Raw genomic sequence first — 19510 nt, 5'->3', positions numbered from 1 at the left:
CGGGGTGGCCGCCCACGGAGCGTGGCGCTGGCGTGCGCCGCGACCTGACCTAGGCCACGGCGGCCCCTCCACTGCCAAGGCTCGCTCGGCTCTTAACCTCGTTCTGTTCCGCCACGGCTGGCAGCGCCGGGCCGCCGTGTCGTCTTTTTGCACCGCAGCGGCGCGCCGCGCCGCCTGTGTTTACGTCTACTTGCGTGTTTATTTGCTCATCCCTCGCCTGCCGGCGCCCTCTCCACGGCTCCCCGGCTGCTCTTGTTTCTCTCTAACGCCCGGCGAGCCCGTTTTATTGCTTTATCCGTTCCTTCCGCCTTTCCTTTCCCTTTCCCTCTTGCCGTCGTCGCCGTCTTATTTGAATCCGCGTCCCTGCTCCATTCATTACTGTACTCGGCTGTCTGGCGACACCACCGCTCTCCTGACAGCGGACGGTGGTTAAACGGATCGAGCCGCTTCGCTGCAGCCCGTATTGAAGGAGAGCTTGCGACGCGCTATCCCGGTCTGTAATATTCTAATCTACATCTCCACGATTATACTACAATTCACATTTCAGTGCCTGACAGAGGGTGCCTACAACCATTTTCAGTCTCTTATCTTCCCACCCTCCTATAGCTCGTGGTAAGAATTGAAACGTCCCATTTGGAAAATTATAAATTACTGTGCTGATAAACCTCTTACGTTATTTGATTTTCAAACAGCTGAGAAAAACTGAACGTACTCACACATTTCTCTCTTTACTTATTCTGATCAACACTAAATTGACGCCGGCCGTTCCGGCCGAGCGGTTCTAGGCGCTTCAGCCTGGAACTGCGCGACCTCTACGGTGGCAGGTTCGAATCCTGCCTCGGGCATGGATGTGTGTGACGTCGTTAGGTTAGCTAGGTTTGAGTAGTTCTAAGTTCTAGGGGACCCATGACCTCAGATGTTAAGTCCCATAGTGCTCAGAGCCATTTGAATTAAACTGACACACAATATTTTTAGCACAACGTAATCTGACTTTCAATAATCCCTACAAAAGAATGGTCCTGACTAACAATAACCTATACCTTTCATGAATCACTTATCTCACAAAAATCTTCGTTACTTGAACTACTGCAATACAGCGAGCGCCACTATTGCCAGCTAAATAAAAGATTCAAACTACTGAAGGCACTAACTACTGATAGGCACAGTTAGCAAATGAAAGATTTTGATAGAGAACAAACACTGCATTTACCTTAAAAATATTCAAAAGTCATCATTTATATATCAGATCATAATATCCCGTATTACAAATTTACTCTTTCTGATGGACACACGTCCAGATCGTCCGCTCTCAAAACTGCGCCATCTCTCTCCCCACATCCACCACTGCTGGCGGCTCGCCTCCAACTGCACATCGCTATGCGCTGTTCACATCCAACAGCCCAACATTACACAAGCGAATATTCCAACAATGCAAACCAGCTACAGACTGCACACAGCAGTCACTGATTTTCATACAGAGCGCTACGTGACGTTTCCAACTTAAAAACCTAAGCAGCCTACTTACAGAATGAAAAACTAAAGCTATCCGTACGAGCTCCGATTTGTCCCTATTTAGCCGGTTGTCATCAAAATTCAGTGGTATGCAAAACTTAAGGACGAAAGTAACTTTCGTGTGATGAGTCAGTGGCAAGTAACATAAGTCGATGAAACTTGAACCATACATAGAAAGAACTGTTACAGTATAGTAACTGTAAGAAATACGCAATGGCGCGATCAGAAATGACACATTTATTCAAAGACAATAATTCCACTGAAGCCACTGCCATTCATGGTCGTTTCCTGGACATTACAAGAGGCGGGACATAGTTTTTCAGTAGGGTGTGTGATCACGACGTACCTTAGTGAATACTCTGCAAAGTGCTACTATGCTGGCTACAAGCGATGGGGCGTCTCATTCCTACACCAATGCCGTTGTTGTTCGTGTTCTACATCTACATCTACATGGATACTCTGTAAATCACATTTAAGTGCCTGGCAGAGGGTTCATCGAACCACCTTTACAATTCTCTATTATTCCAATCTCGTATAGCGCACGGAAAGAATGAACACGAATATCGTTCTGTGCGAACTCTAATTTCCCTTATTTTATCGTGCTGATCGTTCCTCCCTATGTAGGTCGCTATCAACAAAACTTTTCGCATTCGGAGGAGAAAGTTGGTGGTTGTAATTTCGTGGGAAGATTCCGTCGCAACAAAAAACGCCTTTCTTTTAACGATTTCCAGCCCCAAATCTTGTATCATTTCTGTGACACTCTCTCCCATACTTCGCGATAATACAAAACGTGCCGCCTTTCTTTGAACTTTTTCGATGTACTCGGTCAGTCTTACCTGGTAAGCAGCAGTATTCTAAAAGAGGACAAACAAACGTAGTGTAGGCAGTCTCCTTAGTAGGTCTGTTACATTTTCTAAGTGTCCTGCCAATAAAACGCAGCTTTTGGTTAGCCTTCTCCACAGCATTTTCTATGTGTTCTTTCCAATTGAAGTTGTTCGTAATTGTAATACCTAGGTATTTACCGCCGGTGTGGCCGAGCGGTTCTAGGTGCTTCAGTCTGGAACCGCGCGACCGCTACGGTCGCAGGTTCGAATCCTGTCTTGGGCATGGATGCGTGTGATGTCCTTAGGTTAGTTAGGTTTAAGTAGTTCTAAGTTCTAGGGGACTAATGAGATCAAATGTTAAGTCCAATAATGCTCAGAACCGTTTGAACCATTTACGGCTTTTAGATTGTTGTTGTTGTTGTTGTCTTCAGTCCTGAGACTCGTTTGATGCAGCTCTCCATGCTACTCTATCCTGTGCAAGCTTCTTCATCTCCCAGTACTTACTGCAACCGACATTCTTCCGCATCTGCTTAGTGTATTCATCTCTTGGTCTCCCTCTACGATTTTTACCCTCCACGCTGCCCTCCAACGCTAAATTTGTGATCCCTTGATATCTCAGAACATGTCCTACCCTTCTTCTTGTCTAGTTGTGCCACAAACTCCTCTTCTCCCCAGTTCTGTTCAATACCTCTTCATTAGTTATGTGATCTACCCATCTAATCTTCAGCATTCTTCTGTAGCACCACATTTCGAAAGCTTCTATTCTCTTCTTGTCCAAACTATTTATCGTCCATGTTTCGCTTCCATACATGGCTACACGCCATACAAATACTTTCAGAACCGACTTCTTGACACTTAAATCTATACTCGATGTTAACAAATTTCTCTTCTTCAGAAACGCTTTCCTTGCCATTGCCAGTCTACATTTTATATCCTCTCTACTTCGACCATCATCAGTTATTTTGCTCCCCAAATAGCAAAACTCCTTTACTACTTTAAGTGTCTCATTTCCTAATCTGATTCCCTCAGCATCACCCGACTTAATTCGACTACATTCCATTATCCTCGTTTTGCTTTTGTTGATGTTCATCTTATATCCTCCTTTCAAGACACTGTCCATTCCGTTCAACTGCTCTTCCAAGTCCTTTGCTGTCTCTGACAGAATTAAAATGTCATCTGCGAACCTCAACGTTTTTATTTTTTTTCCGTGGACTTTAATACCTACACCGAATTTTTCTTTTTTTTTCTTTTACTACTTGCTCAATACACAGATTAAATAACATCGGGGACAGGCTACAACCCTGACTCACTCCCTTCCCAACCGCTGCTTCCCTTTCATGCCCCTCGACTCTTATAACTGCCATCTCGTTTCTGTACAAATTGTAAATAGCCTTTCGCTCCCTGTATTTTACCCCTGCCTCTTTAGAATTTGAAAGAGAGTATTCCAGTCAACATTGTCAAAAGCTTTCTCTAAGTCTACAAATGCTAGAAATGTAGGTTTGCCTTTCCCTAATCTATTTTCTAAGATAAGACGTAGGGTCAGTATTGCCTCACGTGTTCCAACATTTCTGCTGAATCCAATCTGATCTTCGCCGAGGTCGGCTTCTACCAGTTTTTCCATTCGTCTGTAAAGAATTCGCGTTAGTATTTTGCAGCCGTGACTTATTAAACTGATAGTTCGGTAATTTTCACATCTGTCAACACCTGCTTTCTTTGGGATTGGAATTATTATATTCTTCTCGTAGTCTGAGGGTATTTCGCCTGTCTCATACATCTTGCTCACCAGATGGTGGAGTTTTGTCAGGACTGGTTCTCCCAAGTCAATAGTTCCAATAGAATGTTGCCTACTCCCGGGGCCTTGTTTCGACTCAAGTCTTTCAGTGCTCTGTCAAACTCTTCACGCAGTGTCGTATCTCCCATTTCATCTTCATCTACATCCTCTTCCATTTCCATAATATTGTCCTCAAGTACATCACCCTTGTATAGACCCTCTACATACTCCGTCCACCTTTCTGCTTTCCCTTCTTTGCTTAGAATTGGGTTTCCATCTGAGCTCTTGATATTCATACAAGCGGCTCTCTTTTCTCCAAAGGTCTGTTTAATTTTCCTGTAGGCAGTATCTATCTTACCCCTAGTGATCTATGTCTCTACATCCTTACATTTGTCCTCTAGCCATCCCTGCGTAGCCATTTTGCACTTCCTGTCGATATCATTTTTAAGACGTTTGTATTCCTTTTTGCCTGCTTCATTTACTGTATTTTTATATTTTCTCCTTTCATCAATTAAATTCAATATTTGTTCTGTTATCCAAGGATGTCTACTAGCCTTCACTACTTCATCCCTCAGATCTACCCATTCTTCTTCTACTGTTCTTCTTTCCCCCATTCCTGTCAATTGTTCCCTTATGCTCTCCCTGAGACTCTGTACAACCTCTGGTTCTTTCAGTTTATCAATGTCCCATCTCCTTAAATTCCATCCTTTCTGCAGTTTCTTCAGTTTTAATCTACAGTTCATAACAAATAGATTGTGGTCAGAGTCCTCATCTGCCCCTGGAAAGTCTTACAATTTAAAACCTGGTTCCAAAATCTCTGTCTAACGAAGTGTTAGCTATGATTAAGTTATGCTCTGTGCAAAATTCTACCAGACGGCTTCCTCTTTCATTTCTCTCCCCCAATCCATATTCACCCACTATGTTTCCTTCTCTCCCTTTTCCTACTCTTGAATTCCAGTCACCCATCACTAATAAATTTTCGTTTCCCTTGGCTACCTAAATAATTTCTTTTGTCTCATCATACATTTCTTCAATTTCTTCGTCATCTGCAGAGCTAGTTGGCATATAAATTTGTACTACCTTAGTAGACTTGGGCTTCGTGTCTATCTTGGCCACAATAATGCGTTCACTGTCCTGTTTGTAGTAGCTTACCCGCATTCCTATTTTTTTATTCATTATTAAACCTACTTCTGCAAAACCCCTATTTGATTTTGTATTTATAACCCTGTGTTCACCTGACCAAAAGTCTTGTTCCTCCTGCCACCGAACTTCACTAATTCCCACTATATCTAACTTTAATCTATCCATTTCCCTTTTTAAATTTTCTAACCTACCTGCCCGATTAAGGGATCTGACATTCCACGCTAAGATCAATAGAACGCCAGTTTTTTTCTCCTGATAACGACGTCCTCCTGAGTAGTCCCCGCCCGGAGATCCGAATGGGGGACTATTTTACCTCCGGAATATTTTACCCAAGAGGACGCCATCATCATTTAACCATACAGTAAAGCTGCATGCCCTCGGGATAAATTACGGCTGTAGTTTTCCCTTGTTTTCAGCCGTTCGCAGTACCAGCACAGCAAGGCCGTTTTGGTTAGTGTTGCAAGGCCAGATCAGTCAATCATCGAGACTGTTGCCCCTGCAACTACTGAAAAGGCTGCTGCCCCTCTTCAGGAACCACACGTTTGTCTGGCCCCTCAACAGATACCCCTCCGTTGTGGTTGCACCTACGGTACGGCCATCTGTATCGCTGAGGCACGCAAGTCTCCCCACCAACGGCAAGGTCCATGGTTCATGGGTGTAGGGCTTTTAGATTATACTGATTTATCGTCTAACCGAAGTTTAACGCGTTCCTTTTAGCACTCATGTGGATGACCTCACACTTTTCGTTATTTAGGGTCAACTGCCAAATTTCGCACCATTCAGATATCTTTTCTAAATCGTTTTGCAATTTACTTTGATCTTCTGACGACTTTATTAGTTGATAAACGACAGCGTAATCTGCAAACAACCTAAGACGACTGCTCAGATTGTCTCCCAAATCGTTTATATAGATAAGGAACAGCAAATGGCCTATAACACTACTTTGGGGAACGACTGAAATCACTTCTGTTTTACTCGATGACTTTCCGTCAATTACTACGAATTGTGACCTCTCTGACAAGAAATCGCAAATCCAGTCACATAACTGAGACAATATTCCATAAGCACGCAATTTTGCTACGAGACGCTTCTGTAGTACAGTGTCAAAAGCCTTCCGCAAAATCCAGGAATACGGAATCGATATGAAATCCCTTGTGTTTGTGGACACATCACATTCGTTCTTGATGGGATTAACGTTCGGGGTGGAGGGGGAAGAGGCAGTCCATTGGCCGAACATCCTCTCTTTTTAAGAGCATCTCCACGTGCGCTGATCGATGCGGTCGCGTATTGTCATCCGTAAAAATGAAGTCACGGCCGAAGGACCCCTGAAACGAAGCATGTGGGGGACGAGTACAGTGTCAATGCACCATCGCAAGTGTACCGTTGTAATGTTGTCGCTTTAATTTGCTATGAAAGCGGTGCTGATAGACAATAAAAGCGGTTTAAAAGCTGTGAGCTGTCTGTGGAAGTTAACCTTGCATTACTGCGCAACTGTTTCACCAGGTATCCAGTATAGCTTACATACATACATATATATATATATATATATATATATATATATATATATATATATATATAAAAGAGAATTTAAATAAAAAGAAATAAATCAGTTTATATTTGGAAATTTATTTTAACATTGATCATTGAAATTTCAGCATATTAAACTTGATTCATAACTAAACTGGTGCCTTATTTAGGATTGTGAAAATGTGAGTTTGTAATCTTACAGAACACATCAAATATGGAGCCAAGATTGGGAGACTGCATACAACACTGCTTTCATAAAACAACACACAAAGAACGTTGAAACACCAAAAACCACAACCAACCGATTCAATTTCCACCCAAAGAAGTTACGTTCGTAGCACAATCCTGTCCGTCATGTAATTACCACACACTAGTATACTAAACTCATATTAACTCTTTGTGAAATCTTCCCGAAAAGAATAGCTGAGGGCTACTTTGATGATTACACCACATGCTTCACGTGGTCAACTTGGTTTACACAAAGAATGTAACTCCACAATAATTTTGATAATTAAAATAAATTATATCGAAAAGCAATTTACAAAAGAAATACCTCGAACTGGTTACTATCGTCTTACTATTAACTTGATGGGTCAAACAATTGTATAAGCACGTGGTACTGGTTTCACAAAGTACACCCCACGTGGGTTAAACATAAAGAAAAGTTGCTATATTGAAAAATATTGTCAAGACGAGACGTTATAATCTCACGCACATTCTCATTTAAGATTGATGAACTTAGTTAGAGTTACTGATCAACACGTGGTTCCACTTTACTCACAAAGTAGTGACGAAGCAACTACCGGAATATATTCTGAACTTCACACTCGAATTACACTGCGTTGCAATTTAAGATAACATTAGATATTTTAGAGCTAAACCTGAAATAAAGGTGATTAAATTTTCAGTTAGGCTGATCTTAAGAAATCCATTGTCCTACGGACTTAGCAGACACGCGCTTAGCCGGAGATCTTACCACTTCAGACGCTCGCCGCAGACAGATTGCCGTGGTCCCTTCCTGAGGGTGGCTCACAAATACAAACGGAAGTGGCCAGAGGGGCAGCTTCCTATACCAACATGACAAGGGACAGACAGGACCATACTAAGATAGAAACCTCTCTGCTTTTAGAAAGCGTAGCTACCTGTCCCGACGTTGGTCCTACTGCTCTCTAGCAGACAGGCTTGTCCGCTACCCTCAAGCATGCAACTAGAAATACATTTGCTCATTCATCCTGTCACACAGAAGGGAAGGGGGATGACAGTATCTTATCATATACAGTATATAAAAGAAAGTGGATGTAGGTTCCGTATGAGACTGTGTGACATGAATTACATATAAACTGTGTTTCAAAGTGTAGTAGTGTGACAGATCGTTCTTGTTTATGTGTAAAAGTAACACGTTTCACTACTCAGTCTCCTCCCAGATAGAAACGCCACAGTAAATTTAGAAGAGGAATTTATGCCGTAAATGACAACAGATTTAAGAAATTAACATGAAAGGAATCCAGCAGAGACCTTTCACCGTGTTCACAAATTTGCAGGTCAGTACTCCGATGCCCCACTGTACGTCCTCACACCACAACACCTGGACCACAAAAACGATCATTAATCGACGTGTTCAGAACGTAACCTCATATGGCGAGAGCTAGAATATTGTAACCTAGGGTGTACAGTGTGCGCGTGTTTAGAATAAGATATTAGGGCCGCGGTTATAAGAGTCAAAGGGCAGCAGATGAGAAGAGAATGAGTCAGGGTTTTAGTCCATACCCTACGTTATTCAATCGGTACGTGCATTAAACAGTTGGGGAACGAGTGAGGAATTTGGAAAATCAATTAAAGTTCAATGAGCAGAAATAAAAATATCAGTATTTGTCAATAACGAATTTGGAAAACCATTTGAATGAGTTTAATATGTATTGGTACAACAGGGGTATCATTCCACTTTACATTGCTGTCAGATATATCCAAGATGGCGGTGATGACGTCATCCAAGATGGCGGCGTGTAGACTTGGCAAGAGTGCATAACGTCATTCAAGATGACGTCTGTGACGTCATTCGAGATGGCGGGAAATTTGAATGTTGGCGGGAATAACGTCAACTGGGCTACCTCCACTAGCCTAACCTCCTCCGTCAGAAAAATGGCGGCAAGTTCAAATTCCAATAGGATAATGCATCACACCTCAGTTATCTCTATTAAGCAAAGAAAATCGCGGAAAGATACTTCACTTGGACTAACTTATCCGACCGTCACGTCCTCCTACAAACTGGTGCAAAGTTTGAATGTTTGAATTTTGGTGGTAAACAAAGATCACTTGGGGTTTCGCTGCTAATGCGAAAGAATGCTCACTTGTACTAACCCGACCGCCACCTCCTCCTATGGAATCGTGGGAAAAAAGGACTTCTCTTCACAATTTAAAGAATTTCATGAACGTGTGTTCACCACTGGATACAGAGCCCAACTGGCTTAGTTCATTTCGCCACCAGCAGAGGGCGCCATCATGACGTCACGTAATGACGCAAGTACCGTTATTCAAGATGGCGGCACCCAGTGTGTTCACCACAAGGTCCAGAGCCCAACTGACTTAGTTCATATCATCGCCACCAGAGGGCACTACACTGACGTTGGCTGATGACGCGAGTTCTATTATTCAAGACGGCCACATAAATTTTGTTCGCCTTGTAGCCTGGAGCTAGTAACCAGCACGATTCCATTACATAATCCAAGATTGTCTTCTTTCTCTCCCGAGCGTTTATAGTGGTACACGCGGGGCGTCTGCGGCCAACGAGCACTGCTGACGTCACCTCCTCCACCCCGCACCCTCATACTTGCATCAGAAATAGTCTTCTACAAATATCCTAACGAATGTAACACCTCCATCGCACATCTAACTCATGAATTACCTAAGTGCTTAATTCCACTTCAATTTTAATGATATTCAATAACTGAATGTACCACTTCGGTATTCAATGATCAAATGACAAGTTCGACATTTTCCCACTAGGGGCGCAGTGCTCCTTCATGACGTAGCCCCCCCCCCCCACCCCTAGAATGCAGCTCTCCTATTGGCTACTTCATTAGTCACGTTATTCGACGTCATAGAACCCCAGATGAAGGTCTGTAGAGGGAAAATGGCGCGAAAATGACTCAGGCTGCGCTGGGCTGCTGGGGAGAGTAAGGAAGGAGTGTACTCTATTTATTTTTGAACGTTTTATTTATGTATGGAGAACATTTATCACACTGATATAAAACAAACGGTCTCGCTTGCTTGGCGTCATCTCACACGGCTCACAGACCTTCAAACTGCTTCCAAATAACGCTCTCCAGACACGCAAACGACTCCTAAATTAACCAAATAATTTCAGTACACACTTCCAGACTACTCCTAAATAATGCAGCACAGTCATGTGTACACACACTAAGTACTCGTAAACTGTCCAAATAGCGCATGGCACAGCCTACAGGCCCGCTCACAAAATAATGCAATCAACACGTGCAAGCACCGCCGCTCCCCCCCCCCCCCCCCCCACACCCTATCTACCAGACCGCGAAGTGACGTCAGTTGTCAAACCAAGCACAGGCCCCCGCTCGGGTCCCGCAAGCATAAGGCAGCCACATCCCTTTCATGCTTGATTTCTGAGAAATTCCCATCTAAGTATGTTCAAATGGTTCAAATGGCTCTGAGCACTATGGGACTCAACTGCTTTGGTCATAGGTCCCCTAGAACTTAGAACTACTTAAACCTAACTAACCTAAGGACATCACACACATCCATGCCCGAGGCAGGATTCGAACCTGCGACCGTAGCGTTCTCTAAGTATGTGTTCACCTAGACACACATGCTGACGTGAACGGGTGGGAACGCAGACGCAAGCCGCCGCCGAACGCAGGTGAGAGTTGTATCTAGGCGCCGTTGATGACGCAGTTGGACAGGAGTGAAGACTTATTTACAGGGTGGACGCTCCAAGCAGGGCCGCGTGTGTGGGTTCGTCGCTACCCTCGCTCTAACTGAGGTCCGGCGAGGACGTCGCAGAAATCCATTCCAGAATAGCACAAGCTGCTTTCTCTTTAGCGATTCTTATGGACCATGTGTGATGTCTGACTGACGCTTCACCACGCGTAGCTACTTACCATCGCAAGTGCATCTAGCAACGTTCTCAATCTTATACTGATTGCCATCTAAAATAATAAACAAGTCGAACTCTAGTAAATTCCTTAGTCCCCCTGAAATACTTAATGTGCGCTTTTGTAGGAGTTTTCGTTTTGTCTCAGCTTGCATGCACGAAAATTTTTGCCCTAACAGAACCTCTTTACGAAAATAACGGACAATAACGTCGAATGCAGTCTTCCTCGCGCACCTAACGTGGTACCCATTCCATCACATGCTACCCTTCCTGCTCTCAACATACACAAATGTTCTCACGGCTATGTAGATGCTCCTATATCCAAGCACAAATGATGGAACGTTATGATTGGCTATTATCGAATTTACCCGACGAAATACTGATACCGCCGATATTGAAGGACTGGCAGCCTTTTTTCCTTCTGCAGACGAGACTTTCAGCCGTTATTTTACACAGATCGCCATACTGCACTCCCAATTAAATCATACAGACTACCATACATATCGTCAAATACGGAAATACTCTTACGATAGGACACTCAGTCATCTTCTCTACTCTTGCCATAACATAAACCATATTAACTTTACAATGCAATATATACACATTTTACACAACGTAAGCCACAGTAATTTTACAATACAATATATACACACATTTTACACCAACAGTGCAGTTATCTTTTATATCTGTACAGCATCCGAAAAAATTATCATGTGCCTACACTCACACAGGCTATATGTTACGATGCTCCCCAGTCCTAGGAAAGCACCGTCCACCTTTTCTTTCTTTCTACATACATGACATTCAGGCGCAATAAACTATTTTACACTGATTGCCATATTGCACAAACAACTAAACCTCGCAAAGTGCCATACATATCGTCAAATACGTAAAGACAATTACTCATTTACACTGTCCTCCCAATTGTGCTAGGACCTTGAATATTAGTGCGTGAAACCGATATCCAACTCAGCAATATATCAACGCTTACTGTGTCGATGTAGTAAACATACAATTCCTATCATACGCAATACAAAATCACCCCTTTTACATCAGAAAGCCCTCACTGAATCGAAGTCACTCTCAGAACTGATGTGCAAAGACAGGTTCATTTCCCCCTCAGTACAAACGCGCTACGGTTTCTGGTCTGGACCTGCTTGCTTGCTTGCGTTTCTACACCCATCTCCAGACTCATCGATTACATGAACACAAGTATTTCTGCATCGTCTACCATAATATTATACCATTTTCCCTGTACTTCTCGATATCAAGCACACATCAATAGCCGCCCGATTGCTCACGCAGCGTAATTCCGAAGATAAAGACTGGACATTATTTCTTTACAAACGCAAACTTCATCTAGGTGCTCTAGACCACTGAGCAACTAGAAACAAACAGATGAAAAATGATATTTCCACCCATGAATACCGATCTCGCTGATGTAACAGATTCCAAATCATCGCTATAATTTACAAGCCAACTAAGGTCTTTCCCACGTCTAGATAACAGGCAACCGTGTCTTCCACATGCCAGATGCACACGCCACAATCGATCTTCTCTCAACTAAATAAAAGTCCGAGATGTGCAGAAGCAGCCAACTGAACAATTTACATGGGAGAGAATAATAGTCCAGCGCAAACTCACTTCCATACACAATCTTATCAAATTTCGACATCATCACGAAAGCCGCCTAACACATACTAAGTATTGGTTCTCTATTCGATCATCTATAGACGTCAAAGTTAACTCATATACATTCCTACACTCCTACACTCCAACAGGCATCTGCATTCGGACAACTGCTGCCGTTTACGGGGAACGTGGATCATTTCCACCACTGCCCAGGCATACACGGAATTATTCCAGTAAACCGGTCACATATGTACTTTATCATTACACTTACAATTAAATGTTACAATCTTGTTCTCAATTTAACGGCATTCGACAATGAGCAATGTATCGGAAATACACCCTGCTGTCGGCAGTGGCTCTGGAAATAGAAATATCTGTACCTTCCTTAAGACTGGACATACTCTTCCCTTTACTATAACAGTACTCCAAGTCAAATCCATACCCTCCTTACGAATGGACATAGTCATTTCCTTTCCACAAACACATACTTTATAAATCTGATCCTCAAATGCGAACATATCACGCATTCCCTATTACTACTAAATAAAATACTTCGTCAATAGATGATTGCCTGTGATACGAATTGATACTGACCGAAAATCAACGATCTGTGTGCATGTCTCTTAGGTTTTTCTTGATAGTCCTACCACCCTGTCCTAGAAAGAGAGACGTAATTGGTGAGATGTTAAAGAAAAACCCGATCGCAGCAACTACCGCATGTTACTGTCACAAGCGGCCTTGGTTCTACAGGTGCACACAAGTATCCATGTTAAAAGCTATACCCACTTTACGAATCGAGGTACCACATTACCTCTGAATGAGGTGTTTTTTCTTTTCCAGGACAAATACGATGACGGTGATCGTAGGAATGCATATTACCAGCCCATCATGCAACCTCCTGATGAAATTATCTCATTTTGAAAGTGATTCGGCTACGGAACATGGTATGTAAGCTGTATTTGCGACTCCCTCACAGCCACCCGAACAAGATAATTGTATAGTATTTCTAGCGCATTCTGTCTCGATACCATAGCAGAGGTCCTGCCACATGTACACTGAGTTATATGCTACGGATGATTGAGAAGGAACACAAATAGTAGTAGCAGATGATGTGTTGATGAGGTCGTAAGAAGAAAAATGTACACTAGCTTCTCAGATCTCTAGTGTTACGCTATCCGCTAGAAATGATGTCAATCATTTGGAATCAGGTTCAAATGGCTCTGAGTACTATGGGACTTAACGTCTATGGTCATCAGTCCCCTAGAACTTAGAACTACTTAAACCTAACTAACCTAAGGACATCACGCAACACCCAACCATCACGAGGCAGAGAAAATCCCTGACCCTGCCGGGAATCGAACCCGGGAACCCGGGCGTGGGAAGCGAGAACGCTACCGCACGACCACGAGATGCGGGCTTGGAATCAGGTCTCTCCATTCAAGCACATACCTTCATCCGATCACACCCACAAGTGAGTCATAATTCTGGCACTCCCATATCTCGAAACGAATCACCTTTTCTGAACCTAGCTGCTACAGTAAAATTGCAATGCGGTTTCAGTCACCCCCTACGCATCGTGCAACACCTATTTCTACGGGTTTCCACATGTGACGGCTTCAATTTAAGTCTGAACTGAGCACTAGTCGGAGAAAGACATACCCACCACCTTCCGCAACCAGTGTAGAAACAGAACGACCTGAGTTAGTACAACTGGGCAGTGTTTTGACCATTCGGCGGAAATGCGCGCTATGTTGAACGTCCCCAAACTACATACAAGTACTACAGATCCACGTCCATTCAAATCAATCAGCCCAACATGCTATCATCGTTATTCTTTACCCCACCATAGAAAAATTACGAACTATAAAAGCTCATCCCATTTAGAAGTCATCTAGGCACCGATACGGGCGCAATGACGCATAGCTACGGCATGTCCAGCAGGGAGAAACAGATTTCGCAATGCTTCCCCAGAACAGCAAAGCGTGCAGCCATCCAAGCACTCCGAACTGTTTACCAAGTCACTCACCGAATTTACACCTCAACCTGCTTCTGCTGCTAACGCCTATTAAATATACAGGGCTGCAGAGGCCACTTTAAAGTTTGACCAGCTATACTCTAGGTGAATCATCTTATCCTGCTGACTATACTAAGTCGCACTAGACGCTCCCTCTCGTCCTGGTTCCAACACTGTTTTCTAACACGCTTTTGTACAATGCCAAAAATTTCGTTTTTCTGCCACGACTTAGAGGCCAGTGTCAGGTTCTAAACTGATATTAAGAAGTTCTGATCTACGGCCTTTCGCAGGAAATTATACGTTGCATGGTGTAAATGATACTCTTACGGTGGATAGCATAACACGCCACACATCGGTTTATTTTAAATAAAATACAATTACAAAATAAGCAAAGTGGAAGAGTTTTGCCGCATTGGTATAGGTTTCGAAACTACAGTCCTAAGGTTGATTCACGAGCTCTACATCTATACTCGTCTCTCACACTGACCGAATAGCTCATGACTCTGTGTTCCATTTTGACTGATTCCTCATATTGCACTCATGTACGCGATCAGTGTTTCGGCGCTATCCACCCAAGAAGTTGCTGTCCGTCCACGAAAACATTTTCCCCAACTCAAACAAGCAATATTAGTCAATCATTATGTGATAACCAGTGCACGGATGGAATAGAAAGCCGGCCGGAGTGGCCGAGCAGTTCTAGGCGCGTCAGTCTGGAACCGCGCGACCGCTACAGTCGCAGGTTCGAATCCTGCCTCAGGCATGGATGTGAGTGATGTCCTTAGGTTAGTTAGGTTTAAGTAGTACTAAGTTCTAGGGGACTGATGACCTCAGCTGTTAAGTCCCATAGTGCTCAGAGCCATTTGAACCATTTTTTGAAATGGAAAAGACAACATCCATGTACTGTAATAATAAGCATCACAGTTGATAGCACGAACAATTTTACAGTAACTTCAACACCGGTGATGTGACAGCATGTTCCACCAATTACAGTATCATAGCTAAACCACCGCTTCTCCACGTTGCGAGTATCAGTGCGAACATGGATAGATGACTGTGAAGTACATCCATTCAATGTTAATTCTCGAACACGTAAATCATCAACGTACACCAGACAGGACTCCACATATTTCTATCGCCTCAAGCACAGTGTTTAATTTACGATCTATCTCTCTGCGTTTGGGAGTCACAGAGCATTCCCACTGTCTTAGGGTAAAATTAGAAAGTGAAAGACCCTCCTAACAAAATCATTGACCAACCTGCCATGCAACACTGTTAGCGTATTAAACTGCAACCGACCAGAAGAAGACCGCTACACTCCACCTCTCGAGAATGGATGGAGGTTTCCTAGTCCTCACCCACCTCTAGATTCTTCCATATCGAGGAGCTTAGCACTCCTTATCGACATATAGTAACAGATTTCAAAGTGCCATGATGTAATAGCAGTAGTTAAGAAGAACAAGAAAGGAACAATTTTTATAGGCGACGGAGCCCCAGACGGATGGAGTTCGACGCATTTTTACGTAAATCAACCAAGCTATCAACTCTAAAGTACTTTTCTAGAGTGTAGGATCGGTACATGGAAGGTATTGATAAGAGAGAACATAAATACACGCACTCGTAAGGCTACAACGTTCTGCACTTAAAACGGGCCTATAATGTTAGATCACCTGCGTTTCCGACCTATCAGACATGTGGAATGTAGCGTTGTTAATATTCCTTTGTGAGAAATTTATTTCAAGCGCTTGACATACATCCTCCGTCCCGCTTTCTCTACGAAAAACTATGTAATCGAACCATAAAACACTTGCTCTGCGTGATACAAGCAGAATATAGCTTTACTGAGATGTATAGTGTCCACTGTTCACATCCAAATGGCGTTCAGACATTATATCGTGCCTGCATCAGACCTATATAAAATGATCGTTAGTAGCGGGGGATACATCCTACAAGGAGACAAATAAACGCATAGCACCAGTGTCCAACATTTGAAAATTACAAGTAATTCCATCACTAACTCTGTAAACAGCACATCTGTCGGGCAAATGTGCACACGGGGCTTGCAACGCCTCACAAGCTCCTATCGCTAACTCAGTTGTGATGCTGAAGTCTGAATTTCACACCTAAGATGCGGTAGGGGGGATGGAATACATCACATAAATCAAAGTTCGTTTAGAGGAATCTATCAAGTATCATCACTCATGAGATGTAAGTCCTCTGATGACCGACAGGTTTACCATTAACAATCGCAAATAGACAGTGCTTTAAACCACATACAGAACATGTGGCTGTATACGAGTAGAACGCAGGCTATGTCATGTGACTGATGCATCTGGACAGAACACTGGAAAAAATTGATCTGCAGCAACTTCTCCTTCCGTAGAATGAATCGGTCAACCATTAAATCGTACCTCGTTACAGCTCTATCTTAATCGATCGCCCCGTCCACTCTCTGTTATTCTTTAACCCAGATGCAAGTAAATTTAGAGCTGAATGGTTCTTTGTCTTCCTGAAAAGCATAAAAATAGTAGTAAAATCGCATTTATCACTGGTACCTCCACAGACATACAGTATAATACTGCCTCGTCGGAAAAAATTGACTACCTCCCTGATTCACTTCGTTTCGATATCGACTTTTTCCCAGATTCCTCCTGTTGCCGCATACTCGTTCCCGTGTACAAATTGTTCTGCGCGAACCAGAAGATACGCAAGTACTTCCTCAATTTCACAGCATTTTGGTGTATATTCCGTCAATTTATACCTATTCCCTCGTCATTTTTGTCAATTCCATCGATTTTAGATCAGATCTACCCATGCGATCACGACATAACACCTCGTTCTGTGTTCTAAAATTGCCTGTAAGTGTAGCACAGCCGCCAACACCTAGCCCAGATGCACTGATTGGGAAGTGTAATACAGCACTGAACTGTATTGGTGATTTAGGTTAGTCCAAGTGAACTATCTTCCCTCGATTTTATTTGATTAGTAGAGATAACCGAGGTGTGGTGCAATATCCTATTGGAATTTGAACTTCCCGCCATTTTTTCTGGGGGGAGGGGAGGGGGTTAGGTTAGTGGAGTCGGCCGCGGTGGTCTCGCGGTTCTAGGCGCTCAGTCTGGAACAGCGCGAATGCTACGGTCGCAGGTTCGAATCCTGCCTCGGGCATGGATGTGTGTGATGTCCTTAGGTTAGTTAGGTTTTAGTAGTTCTAAGTTCTAGGGGACTGATGACCACACATGTTAAGTCCCATAGTCCTCAGAGCCATTTGAACCATTTTAGGTTAGTGGAGTTAGTCCAATTGACCTTCTTCCCGCCAAAACTCAAACTTGCCACCTTCTTGAATGATGTCATAGCTGCCATCTAGGATGATTTCATGCACTGTTGCTAAGTCTACAAGCCACCATCTTATATGACGTCACACCGCCATCTTGGATACATCTGGCGACAATGCAGAATGGAAAGATGCCCCTGTTGTCGCAATACTTTAATAGCCTCTTGAAAAGACATGTTTGAATAGTGCTTCTGTTCACTTTATTTGAAGAAAAACACTAGTTACAAGTTCAGCACTGGTAGAGAGTTCGGCACACAACACACACTTCTGACTGGCTGCGTTTACACAGAGAATAAACATACTGAATATACTGTAAGTTCATAAATAAAGTGCAACTCTGTCCCACAGCTCATAGAATCAGTCAAAGACTAAACGCAGAAACAGTCCAGATTCGGGGGGTAGATTGTCAACAGAAGGGTGTGTGTGTGTGTGTGTGTGTGTGTGTGTGTGTGTGTGTGTGTACTGTGTACTGAACCGTGGACCTAGAGACGACGGAGAGGCTTCGACCCGCCGTAGCCCACAGTGGTTCACAGCCCCACAACAGGCCACAGCAGTCCACCCACCCCACCGCCGCCCCAAAACTGAACCCATGCAAAGAATGGTGCCACAACTGAATCTGATAACACCATCAGCAGAGTCCATCGGCATCCAAGCTGTAAAGGCAGCAGACCTAGAGATCTATGGTGATAATAGGGACCATCTCGGATCTCATTAGTATCTCCGCGCGTTATCGAGTGCAAAACTTCTGCTAGGCTCTAGTCTGTGATAGCCCCTGTATGCATCCCAAAAACGGTTAGAGTGTCTTTTCCTTAAAAGCGCAAACAATCTGCTCCATCTCGCCATTTGATTGAGGAGGAAAAGGAGCAGTGTGCTATACTGTCTGCAAAATTCAGCGATGGTAGCAGAAGTCAATCTGAAACACACTGGCGCCGAGGGGACAGCTCTTTTTCTTTCATACTGCGCGCAAGCACGTCCCGTGCGATATGTTCCCTTCTGTTTGTTTATCTGTGCATCGTGCAGCTGGTGTATACGACTGGCCAACACAGGCGGTCTTTGTGCCGTCTCGTGTACCATATCTCTCTCTTTTCAGGGACTTTTGACTTGCGGCAACCAATGAGAGAGTGGACAGCTAAACTTCAGACGAAACAGGAAGATACACCGCAGGCCCTTCATTCATGTGATATAGTTCTTTCATTCTAGAGGTGGATGTGACTGTTTTGGTGATTAGGCATGCTTTTTGGTATAAATGGGTGAGATTTCTGCCTGATGTAGGCTTTACCCGCGCATTTCATTCACGTTACTCCTGTCTTGCCTTTCAAACATCTTTTCAACTTACGGTTATTCAGAACGGCTTCTCATGCCGCTTGTTTATTTTATTTGCAGTGGAATTTCAAAATTCTTTTGTGACACGTTTGAGTTCATGTGAGTTTATAATTAGTACGTCTGTGAATATATCCTGCAAAATATATATGAAACGTTTTATCACTTTCGTTCACATCAAATGAACCTGTAACTTCCGAGCTCGTGTATCACTTGAACTGACGAACAATATCTGTCCATGTGAAAGTACCTTATCTGTACTACAGTTTGGAAAATTAGTATGATTATTTACCGTATCATGAGTACTCACACTCAT

Source organism: Schistocerca serialis, chromosome 4, assembly GCF_023864345.2.
Source record: "Schistocerca serialis cubense isolate TAMUIC-IGC-003099 chromosome 4, iqSchSeri2.2, whole genome shotgun sequence".
NCBI classification, from domain to species: domain Eukaryota; kingdom Metazoa; phylum Arthropoda; class Insecta; order Orthoptera; family Acrididae; genus Schistocerca; species Schistocerca serialis.
This window is presented reverse-complemented; position numbering follows the sequence as displayed.